General features: G+C 42.8%; 1 protein-coding gene across 14 annotated transcripts in view; it reads left to right on the forward strand.

The window, feature by feature from the left end:
- The first annotated feature begins 2,804 nt into the window (after positions 1–2,804).
- Positions 2,805–12,182, forward strand: part of APBB2 (amyloid beta precursor protein binding family B member 2) — a 95,672-nt gene continuing 86,294 nt past the window's right edge. For 7 of the 14 annotated variants that reach the window (XM_087965778.1, XM_087965781.1, XM_026675348.2 and 4 more), the window contains exon 1: positions 2,805–2,892. The gene's annotated coding sequence lies outside the window, so the exon portion shown is untranslated. Of the gene's footprint in view, positions 2,897–12,182 lie in introns of all 14 variants that reach the window. The other 7 variants (XM_087965779.1, XM_087965782.1, XM_087965780.1 and 4 more) reach the window with 3 other exon arrangements.

Below are 12,182 nucleotides of genomic sequence, written 5' to 3' on the forward strand. Positions count from 1 at the left end.
TCTTGAGTTTCAATGTTTAGTTGATCTAAAAATACCGAGCTAATTTTCATGGCATCATTTGATAGAGGGTGTCTTCTATAGACCCAAATTTTTATTAAATTTAATTTTCCTCACTGTTGAGGAAGTTTCTCCTTTAATTCCTTTGATTAGCTAGTTTGTTGTTATGGATAAAACCAATAATGTATCCAGTTAGACTTTTTCTTCTCATTACAGGTGCTCACGTTCATAAACAGGACAGAGAGGTCCAGTGGTGAGCTGCTGTCGGTTTGGACCGGTTTGCCAATCAGTTGGCCCCATCCACTCACCCACCCTCGCCCTGTCCTGTTTTACATTTAGGGGTGGGATTCTACCGGTTTGTCCTGGTTTGTACGAACTGGTTTGCTCTGATGATCAGCTGTTGCTCTGACGATCAGCTGATTTTATGACTTTCCCTGCCATAGTTGCTCAGTGAATCATTGCCATTGTTAAGTTAGTCACACGGCTATTAAGTGAATCTGGCTTCCCCATTGACTTTGCTTGTCTGAAGGTTTAAAAAGGGGACCACGTGATCCCCCCAGGGACCTCTGCGACCATCGTAAATATGAACCAGTTGCCAAGCGTCTGAACTTTGATTGCATGATCACAGGGGTGCTGCAAAAGTCATAACTTTGACAAACGGACGTAAGTCACATTTTTCAGTGCTGTTATGTGCCGTATATTTTTCAGACTATAAGACATACTTCTACTCCCACCCCCCAAAAAGTGGGTGGAAATGTTTGCGTCTTATAGAATGAATACGGGCCTGTTTTTGGCCTCCTGAATGATCCATGGGTCCCATTTTTGCCCTCCCCGGTGTCCAGAATCACTCTGCAGGCCAAAAATGGACCTTCGGAGGCATCCGCATGTCCCATTTTTGGACTCTGACGCTGGGGAGGGCAAAAACGGGACACGTGGAGGCAAAAAAACCTATTTTGGTTTGTTTTCCTCCTTTAAACCGAGGTGCATCTAATCGTCTGAAAAATACGGTAACTTTGAACGGTTTTAGCCTCCAGCTTCCTTAACCATCTTTGTTGCTTTTCTCTATTGCCCTTTATAGTGTCTAAATACCTTCATTTTCTCTGTTTGGATGTCACTTTAACCTTTTGAATTCTCCAAGGGGTTCTGACTTTTCACCCATACTGCAGGATGATCCCTGTCATCTTTCCCCCATCCTGTAGCCATCTTGGACAATAAATAGCACTTGTCTGAAGATTATCAAAGCTACGAATGTCTACAGCCCATCATGAAGGGTTCAGTGTCTCCTTTCTTTCTTGTCCTGAACTCATTAAGGCTGTAAATCTTTGCTAAAGGGGAAAAGGTTAAAGTTCTGTTTTCTTTCTTCTAAGTGGACCTTACGGGCTGGGGTTGACCCTGTGTTTTCCGACTCCTGCAGGCCAAATGCTCCACATAGTTGTCATTCCACACTCAGTGCAAAATAGACAAATCTCGTTGTATGTTGCAGACGTTAGTATTGGTGGAAGAGACCAGCAGCAAATATCTTAAGCGGTTTAGCGAGCCTTCCTTAGAAAGAGAATAACTTTTTTTTTTGCACAACGATGGAAAAATGAAAGGGATCACTACAGATGAAAATGTAATTTTTAAAAAAGTATTAGAATGCACAGAAATGGATAGATTAACACTCAAATAAACGAGAAGGAAGACATGGATTATTTTTTTAACATGGGATTCGTTTTATCAATGGTTAGTTGACAGAAACAAAAGTTAGAAACCCAAAACTTCCTCTTGGCTTCTAGGGGCTCACTAAGAAAGGATTTTTCCAAATGACCATCAGAGCATTAGTATTTCCTATATTATTATTATTAACACACTCTGATGCTAAGGAGATCTACTCCCCCTCGCAACCTGAAAAGAAATCTCTTCCAAATGCAAAACCCAAGCAGAGGAGAGGGAGTGTCAGTTTCAGTTTTGGAACACCAAGCAGCTTTAGTACAGAACAGGTGAGCTAAGCCATACCCAGGCTCCGTGCTGTCTCCTTCTTGCTCACATAGCAAATACAGTTTCAGTTTCCAAACAGCCCTCAACTCTCACACTGACAAGACGCTAGCCAGGTGAATACTGATGGATGCTTGTAGGCAGAGGCAGAATCCCCCCCCCCTTTATTTTCCTCCCCAAAAACTAAGTCCGACCACATAGTTTCGTAGCGAAGCACAGGTATCGAGCTAGTAAATAATAAAAAGAAAAGAAAGAAAGAATAAACCTACCACCACAATTGAGGCTAAACTTTTTGAACAACAGGTATTTTATTTCCTCTTGCAATGTGGGTCGTTTCTGGGTTGTTTTCCTTTGAATTTTATTTTAGTAGTGTGCCTTTTTGTGGCTGAGGTCTAGGAAGGCAATTCGCCTGTTTAACAAGAATGTGGATAAGAGGAAAAAGATACTGCCTGCAAAATGTAAAAATAAATGTAACTTCTACGTTGATTTGTTTGGTATAAACATCAAGGCAGATACCAATAGTCTTTGATTTACAACAGCTGGTTTAGCGACCATTTGAAGTTACAATAGCCTTGAAAAAAGAGACTGAGGGCCGTTTTTCATGGTTACGACTGTCGTAAAATGGGGACAGAACTCACCTCACGATCGTCTCACTTAAGAACAGAAATGTTGGGCTCCACTGTGCTTCGTAAGTTGAGGACTACCTGTACGCTACCCAGAGTTAACATAACCTCAGGTTAGGCAGCTGGATAAATGCATAAAAAATAAATAAGTCTTTTGTATTTAATTTTTCCTTGTCTTTTTTTTTGTTTGTTTGTTTAAAAAATATTTCTAGGTTATTTCCAATGAAGGGAGCCCCTGAAAGTCGGCGCACGTCGTGCCTAAATTAACGTCTGAGAAACGGCAGCCGTCCATTAAAGCGTGAGTACGTAAATAATAATACATCTTTTGCAATTCTTCCCAGCTTGATTCGATGGCGCGGTTTGAAAAAGAAAAAACCTGTTTAGCTAAAGGAGCTGGGAAGAACCAGGTGTTGCTACACTGCAACTCTCACCGGCAGAGTCAGGGTCCCAGGGCAACAGCTGGAGATTTCTTATCCTTCCAGTAAAGGATGGGTCATTAGATTCAGAGTTGGAAGGGACCTTGTAGGTCATCTAGTCCAACCCCCTGCCCAGACAGGAGACCCTACACCATTTTTTTACAAATGGCAGTCCAATCTCTTCTTGAAAGCTATCTATCATCTATCTATCTGTTATCTCCCTAACGAACTATATCTAACAGATTAACAGAGTTGGAAGGGACCTTGAAGGCCATCTAGTCCAACTCCCTGTCCAAGTACCATTTCTTTCAATCTCTTCTTGAAAGTCTCCAGTGATGAAACTCGCACAACTTCCAAAGGCAACTTCTGTTCCATGGGTTGATTGCTCTCACTGTTAGAAAATTTCTCCTTATTTCTCAGTTTGAATCCTAGGTGGGCGTAGCTTGATGGGCGTGGTGTTCTGTGGGCATGGCATGACGTGGCTTGGTGGGCATGGCTTGGTGGGCGTGGCAGGGGAAGGATACTGTAAAATCCCCATTCCCTCCCCACCCCACTAACCTGCTTTCCAGCTCCATTCTCCTGTGCAGGGCAACCAAAGAAGACCCAGCCCATCAGCTGGGACTCAATGGGAGGCGGAGAATAGATGGGGGCAGGGGCAGTCAGAGGCGGGATTTGCCAGTTCTCCGAACTACTCAAAATTTCCACTACTGGTTCTCCAGAACCTGTCAGAACTGGCTGAATACCCACCTCTGCTCCAGTCCCCCTGGAGGCAAATGCTATTTTATTATGGTCCACTGGATCTCTTTTGAGAAGCTGTAGAGGGCATCATAGGTCTGTCTTGGTGTAACTTCCAAATAGTTGGTGGCCAGGAGACAGTTTTGCTGGTAGCCTCCAGAACTAAGAACCATTTGGAACCTGGTTCTCCATGGAAATAATGTCCCCCCCCACCAAAAAACTGATAGAAGATAATATTTGGAGCTCAGGGTTGAACTGTGCGATCCTGGGTGCTTTCTGAAGTTGGCTGTTTTCCTGCAGATGTTTAGTTACCAAGCTAATGGTTTTTGTATTGTGGCTAGTGAATACATTCTCAGTAGTAATGAGTGTGGTTTGCTCCTTCTTTATGCACAGGAGCTCTCAACTTGGTTGTGTCATGCCCCTGGTGGAGACTGACTCTGAGGGAGAGGAGGAACAGCCAACAGAGAGTGGAGGTGTGGCTCCAGAGGTTGTGGAGGAAGCTGGGGAAGGGCACAGGCCTGCTGGGCATTCAGGGGAAGACCCAGGCCCATCCCCTCTTCATCCTAGGGCACGCAGGGAGGAGTGGATAAGGGAGAAATGTGAATGGCATGGTCTACGGGGGTGGAAAGTGCCCTGATCCCCTTCATGGGCTGCAGCTGTGAGAACTGATTAAAAGGACGGACATGTGTATGGGCCAGTGCTGGAAACAAAGCATGAAAATATTTCTAGTCTGCCCGTTCTTATCTGAGTTTGGCACCCTTCCCAGTGTGTATTCCGATATCTGTGGATGTCTTCATCTTGCCTGGTTCCCTTAATTATTTCAGTGTGGTTTGTGTTGTTTTTTCTATTTATAATTTATAGGTATTTTTAGTTTAAACGGCATATCCTCCTTTTTGCAACTGTTTGTGGGGGAGTTTTTTGTCTCCAGTCAAGGATATTTGGAGCTTTGAAGCCAAGTTGAAGGAATTAAAGGGGCTTCACCTGTTTTTGTGACTTCGTTGACGTTGTATCCCACTCTGGGTCATCACAGATTGCTTCTTTGCAGATGTTTCCTCATCCCAACTGGGTAACATCATCAATGCTTGTTTTTGAGTTTGCCATAAGTGGGAAGTGGGAGGGGAAACCCTGAAAGAGCAGTACGGCAATAAAAACCAGAAGTACCTGAGAATCCTTTGTTGGAGAATGTGATTGATGACACCCGGCCCATGATTGTGCTAAACCACATCCCAGAGGGCAGGAACTTTCTGGCATGACAAAGAGGGAGATGAATGGAATATAGCATATAGCATTCAACTACCTCTTAGGCAGCTTCCAATTCAAAGTTACGCCTTTCAGACATAACAGGTAACAGATAATCAGAGTTGGAAGGAACCTTATAGGTCATCTAGTCCAACCCCCCCGCCCAAGCGAGAGACCCTACACCATTTCTGACAAATGGCAGTCCAGTCTCTTCTTGAAGGTCTCAACTGATGGCGCTCCCACAACTCCCGAAGGCGACTTCCTTTCCATTGGTGGATAGTTCTCACTGTCACAAAGTTTCCCCTTATTTCCAGATTGAATCTCTCCTTGTTCAGTTTCCATCCATTATTCCTTGTCCGGCCTTCGGGTGCCAGAAAATAGCTTGACCTCTTCTTCCTCTCTGTGGCAGCCCCTCATATATTGGAAGACTGCTATCCTGTCTCCCCTGGTCCTTCTCTTTCACTAGACTAGCCAGGCCCAGTTCCTGTAACTGTTCTTCATATGTTTTAATCTCCAGTCCCCTAATCATCCTGGTTGCTCTTCTCTGTATTTTTTCTAGAGTCTCAACATCTTTTTTATAATGTGGTGACCAAGACTGGATGCAGTACTCTAAGTGTGGTCTTACTAAGGCTTTATACAGTGGTATTAGTACCTCCCTTGATCTCGATTGAATCTCTCTGTTAATCCTAAATTGCATTAGTTTTTTTTTACTGGTGCTGCACACTGCTCCCTCATATTTAGCTGGTTGTCCACTAAGACTCCAAGATCCCTCTCCCAGTTACTGCTATTGAGCCTGGTTTCACCCAGTCTGTATGTGTCGTTTTGGTTTTTCTTGCTTAAGTGTGGGACTTTACTTTCCTCTACATTGAGTTTCATTTTGTTAGATACAGTGTTCTAGTCTGTCAATATCCATCTGGATCTTGAGCCTATCTTCTTGGATGTTAGTTATTCCTGCCAGCTTAGTATTATCTGCAAATTTGGTGAGTTCCCCTTCTATTCCCTCATCTAAGTCATTAATGAATATATCAAATGTCGTTAATGAAGATATGAAATGAACATATAGAAGACATATCAACGTCTTTCACTGCAAATAATATTTGACTTCAATCGTTGACTTGTTGACTTCAATAGCATTTGAACATGATTTCAGTTTGTGTTGTGGAACTCCTGGAAACTTCGATGATGCCAGCCAGCAAATCATTTCAATTGTCAGTTTCCAGTGCTGTCAGTCTGCCATCTGTCTGAATGGTTGATATTTTGTGCTATTTAAGAACGGTCAGTGATGTAACTGTCTTCTCTCTGCTGATGAATTGGCTTTCCATTAGTGTAACAGGCTGGCTAGCATTATTTCACGTAGTCAAAGTTTAATGCAGCTTTTAAAAACCGGCCTCTCTTGGCCTGCTCAAATATATATTCTGTTTGCTCGTGTTTCTCTTATTGGTATTTTTCTTTCCTTTCTCTTGACTTTTTGTCAAAGTCAAAGCAAATAAATAAATGGTTAGCAATAGCGTACATAATACATTTATTGATTACATTAATTTATTTAATACATTAATTCTTAGAAGTTAGGTTGCGGTTCTAACAAAGGGTCTCGCCCACAATCTTTTAAAAAAATAGCTTTTTCTTGGCTTACTCAGTTCAGGAATGGTTCTAGGTGTCATCTGAACCTGGATTTGTGGTTAGCTTATCAGTCATGAGGCCCCCAGAAAAATGTGCTAGAGCAGTGGTTGCTAACCAGTGGGCCAGGGACCACTGGTGGTCCGCGAGAAAATTTTGGTGGTCCACATAAAAATGTCACCCCCAAAGCAATTAATCCAGGCTGTGCAGGAACACAAGGCTGCGCTGCCCACATGGCCCACGGGAACACAAGGCTTGCGTCGCTTGCATTGCAAACAACATGAGGTAGTGAGGGGAGGGAGGAAAGGGCGAATGGGGAGAACTTGCCCCATTCGCCCCGCATGCCTGGCCTGGCCACCGGGCTGCTTCTTTCCGCTTCTCTCTTTTGCTTTTGGCTGCACGCAAGGAAAGCAGCCAAAGTCTTTCTTTCTCTCCCCCAAACTCCGCCAGAAATGAGTCTTTGGGACCTTGCAAGGCCTCCTGCTCCAAGAGGCTCCGCTGGCAAAGATTCATTTCTGGTAGAGTTTGGGGGAGAGAAAGAAAGGCTTCTGCTGCTTTCCTTGCTTGAAGCCAAAAGTCTCTCTCTCTCTCTCCCTCCCCTGAGAACGGAGCTGGAGACGGTATCCTGTGATCCCCAAAGAAGAACGATTGACCAGTAGGAAAATGGGGTGGGGAATTTCCCTGCATACTTTTGGGGGGATTTTTCCCAGGGTCTCTGGTCCGCGGGATTTAAAATTATGCGTTTGGTGGTCCCTGAGGTCCAAAAGATTGGCGATCCCTGTGCTAGAGTGCCAGAAGGGCGACAGGGAATAGGTGTTCCTGAGTAAACATCTTTGGTTGTTTTACAGAATAACAGAGTTGGAAGGGACCTTGGAGGTCTTCTAGTCCAACCCCCTGCTCAAGTAGAAGACCCTATACCATTTCAGACAGGTAACTGTCCAGTTTCTTCTTCAAAACCTCCAGTGATGGAGCACCCACAACTTCTGGAGGCATCTTCTGTTCCATTAATTGATTGTTCTCATTGTCAGGAACTTTCTCTTTAGTTCCAAACTGGATCTTTCTTTGAAAACCTTCCATCCATTGCTTCTTCTCCTTCCCTCAGGCGCTTTGGAGAAAAGATTGTCCCCCTCATTTTTGTGAGAGCTTCTCAAATATTGGAAGTTGGCCATCATGGGACCTCCTCGTCCTTCTCTTCATTAGACTAGACACACCCAGTTCCTGCAACCGTTCATCATATTTCTTCCATAGCATCAATTTCTTGTACAACATGTGGCTTTGGTCCCCAATGAAGCTCTTGTTCTGACCTGGGCTTCACAAAATCACGAAGCAGACGCCTCGTCCCGACAAAACCCCTTTTTTATTTAGGCTAATGTGAATTCCTCTCATTCACATCCAGCAAAGTCCCAGCAAACAGTCTTTCAAGGGTGAATTTACAACCACAGACCTTATCAGGCTTGGAGAGTTGCCAGGCCGATAGCTTCCAAGCGCAATGCTGTACAAGGAAATACTTGGCAAGGAGTCTCTGAGAGTCACGAACAAATCTTCACACTAATTAAACGAACTAATTGTCTCCTGCAAACACCACTCCCCCTTTCGCTCCTCTTTATTCCCTATGGGAGGAGCCATTCACCATCCACCTGTAGCTTTACTCCCGAGTCGACCCTTGTTCCTTAACTGTTCCCTTCTCCTGGCAGCTCTGTGCATGCGCACACTGGGAACAGGCTCCAGCTGTTCTTCTGCCCCACTGATCTCTGACTCCGAAGGCAGCTGATAACTGTCAGGCGGCCCTGGCCCCATCTCTGCCGCCAACGCAGAGCCCTCATCAGAGCCTTCCTCAGACTCCAGGACTGGCCCAAGTTCCTCCCCAACCTCCTCACTGTCCGAGTCTGCTGCCAGCTCTGCTGACTGCTGGTGGGCCACCACAGCTCTTAGCAGCTGAGATAATCATTATGGTTGGTCACACAGTCATCTAGATGTTTAGAATGGATTTGGCGTTGTTATCCACCTATCAAGTCCTTCCCAAGTATAAGAGAAATGAAAAAAAGAGAAGTTGGCTGGCCAGCCAGTTAAAGATGTAACACCCCACTCCACAAATGCATCTCTTAACATAGTTTAACACATCATCAAACATGTCCATGGTCTGCTTTAAAAATCCTTCCGTTGTTTTATAACCAGCTGAAGGAAGGAAGCTGATGTAACCTTGTATTTTCTTAGCAACTGTTTTTTCCTTCTTTGAAAGGCATTTTCCCTTTTGGGATTTTAACAGTAGCAAAAAATAAATCTTACTGAGTAGACTTCAATCTAATTGTGTGGTATCCGGATTGATTTGTATCCACTGTTTTAATGCTCCCAGTAATTAACAATTTTTGCTTTACCTTTTTTCTAAAAGTTTAGTGGAATATCCTTATTGTTATCTGCTTAGAAAGTTGGGTTAGGTTGTGGTTTGCCGGCAGCAGAATCAAACAGTGGGTGTTGTGGTTAGCTGGAAACAGGTGCAGACAGCTGAGGAGAATGTGGACTCAGATCAGGGGCCAGTACCATTAGGGAGTGGACTGCTGCCTTCAGAGATTGTGGGGGCTGGCAGCAGCGATGAGGAGGTTCCCAAGGAGCCTGTGCCAAGTGCGCGTGTGTGCAGGGTTGCTCTCAGGAAAGAGCAGCTGCAGAGAGCATGGGCGACTCGGGAGTAAGGCTGCAAGGTAATGGCCCCTCTTTCAAGAAGATAAAAGCTAGCTGTGAAGCGGACGTTCTTTGCAGGAAGCAAAAACGTTTTGAAACTCCAGCCTCGTGGACATTGCAGTATCTTAAGTTGGTAATTGAAGACTCTTGTGTTGTAAAATATTTTTATCTGTTATTCTTGGCAACCTCGCACAGTTTTGGCGAGGCTTGTGCTTATCAGAGTTAATTAGTTTGCAGCAGCCTTTTAACCAGGGATTTGTAAGAATCATTAAAAGGTTTCTGTTCCCTTTGGTTCGTGTTTGTTTTATTGGAAAAGGGTTTGGGTCAGAACAGTGAGGAAGAAAGGAGACGAGTCAGGGTGTCTGGAGAGGACTGGGACGAGGGTTCTGCATCTGATGCAGAGATGGGGCCAGGGCCATCTGGGAGTGGGGTGCTGCCTCCGGAGCCTCCGGAGCTGGCAGCAGCGAGGCAGAGGACCCAGGGGAGCCTGTTCCCAGTGCACATGTGTGCAGAGCTGCTAGAAGGTGAGAGCAGCTGAAACAAAAGGGGTGACTCGGAAGTGAGGCTTGGAGGTGATTGCCCCTTCCCTAAGGTATAAAGGAAGTACAAAGGTAGGAAAACCTTTGCAGGAAGCAACGTTGTTTGCTCTGATCGGTTTGGACTCTGAAAGCTGCGTTTTGTTCTCCGTTTTGGTTTTGAAAGACTAATTGGGACTTTAGTCGTTGGCAGCACTTCAAGTCAGATAAAGGTGTGTTCTTATCAGACTTCTCCTGAAGGACTTTGGCAGACATTCCTGGGACTATTTATAACCGGTTGAAACTCTTTCCGGGCTGTGAATGATGATAATTCACAGCCATTGAACTAAAATAAAAGGGTTTGGGATTTTATGTGTGTTTGTTGGTGTCTCAGGAAGCCTTGGTCAGAACAGGTTGGGAGGCAGCATTCATGTCTTGACTATATAACTGAAAGGAATGCAGGTAATGTTTTGTAAGGAATGAGGTTGGTGAAGAAGGAACCAGCAATTCCGGGCTGGAGAAAGGATCACTAGGATTAGGAAAGGTCCGTCTAAGGCCTTCGAAATGGTAACAGAGTAGCTAAATATCTGTTGACTCGGAAGTGAAGGAGGAAAAGGCCTGGAATTAGAACTTTGGAATAAGAAGCTTGTAGATGGGCTTGGTGTACCCCATTAGGTAGAACTTCTGCTATTGTGGTTGCGTTCTTGTCTCCAGTCAAGAAATGAATGTCACAGGGTCATGTCTGGGAAGCCAACATTTCCAGATCTGCCTATGGAAAGCCTTACTCAAATGCTGTACAGCTGTGGCTTCCTTCCTTCCTTCCTTCCTTCCTTCCTTCCTTCCTTCCTTCCTTCCTTCCTTCCTTCCTTCCCTCCCTCCCTCCCTCCCTCCCTCCCTCCCCCTCCCCTCCCTCCCTTCTTCCATTTCCCATCTCCCTCCTTTCCTTCCTTCCATCCATTCATTTCCCCCTCACCCTCTGCCTGCCTGCCTGCCTGCCTGCCTGCCTGCCTGCCTGCCTGCCTGCCTGCCTGCCTGCCTGCCCTATCTATCTATCTATCTATCTATCTATCTATCTATCTATCTATCTATCTATCTATCTATCTATCTATCTATCTCCATATCATCTATATCATCTCTTCTATTTATATGATCTATCAATCTGTCATCTCTCTATTATCTCTCTATGATCTCTCTATGATCTGTCTGTCTGTCTATCTATCTATCACTACTACTTACCTACCTATCCATATCCATATCATCTATATCTATATCATCTTGCTATACAGTTTGTATATCTATCTATCTATCGATCGATCCATCCATCCATCCATCCATCCATCCATATCTAAATATCCATCCATATCTACCTACCTACCTACCTACCTGTCTCTCTATATCATCTATATCTCTCTCTACTTCTCTCTATATCTATCTCTATCACTCTATCATCTGTCTATCATCTATCTAAAGGAGAATATTACATAAGTCAACTATACATATTATATTGTATTATTATTGTATCATTAGACTCAATATGAATGTATGTTTGGAAGGGGAAGACTGTTGATATTGTGACATTGCACGAAAGAAATGTACCAACCGACACACTGTATTTTGGAAGATGGTTTTAAGTTTGTGTTTGTTAGTGTTTGTTTTTAAAAAATAAAAAACTTTAAAAAAAAAGAATATGTATATGTATATATGCGTATACTTGTGTGTGTGTATTCAAAATATATATATATATATATATATATATATATATATATATATATATGCATATGTATATATATATATATATATACAGTATATACACTCACATACACACACACATACACACTAATATAATTAAAATATAATATAATAATATAATATAATAATATAATTAATATAATATAATATAATATAATATAATATAATATAATATAATATAATATAATATGTTAATATAATATATAATATAATATAATATAATATAATATAATATAATATAATATAATATAATATAATATAATATAATATAATATAATTAATATAATATAATATAATATAATATAATATAATATAATATAATATAATATAATATAATATAATATAATATAATATAATATAATATAATATAATTAATTTCCATATTACTTTTTCGGGCAGGCTTGGAGCACTGAGCTCCTGGATCTTCTCTTTCCAAACAGAGGTGTTCATAAGGATGTTACCAATTATACCAAGTGGTGTGGAAATTTGTCCAGACCTTTGGGAAGTGGTGGGGAAACAATCAACACCGACAGTGTGAAAACAAGTCACAGGCAGAGATGGCTGTTGTTTATTCAGCCTTCTGCTCTTGTTAACTATGCAAGAACAGCCCCTCTGGGAGAAGATATTTCCAAGAAAAGAAA

Source organism: Notechis scutatus, chromosome 4, assembly GCF_049901735.1.
Source record: "Notechis scutatus isolate UNSWTSFEM ecotype Mainland chromosome 4, rNotScu1.2, whole genome shotgun sequence".
NCBI classification, from domain to species: Eukaryota; Metazoa; Chordata; class Lepidosauria; order Squamata; family Elapidae; genus Notechis; species Notechis scutatus.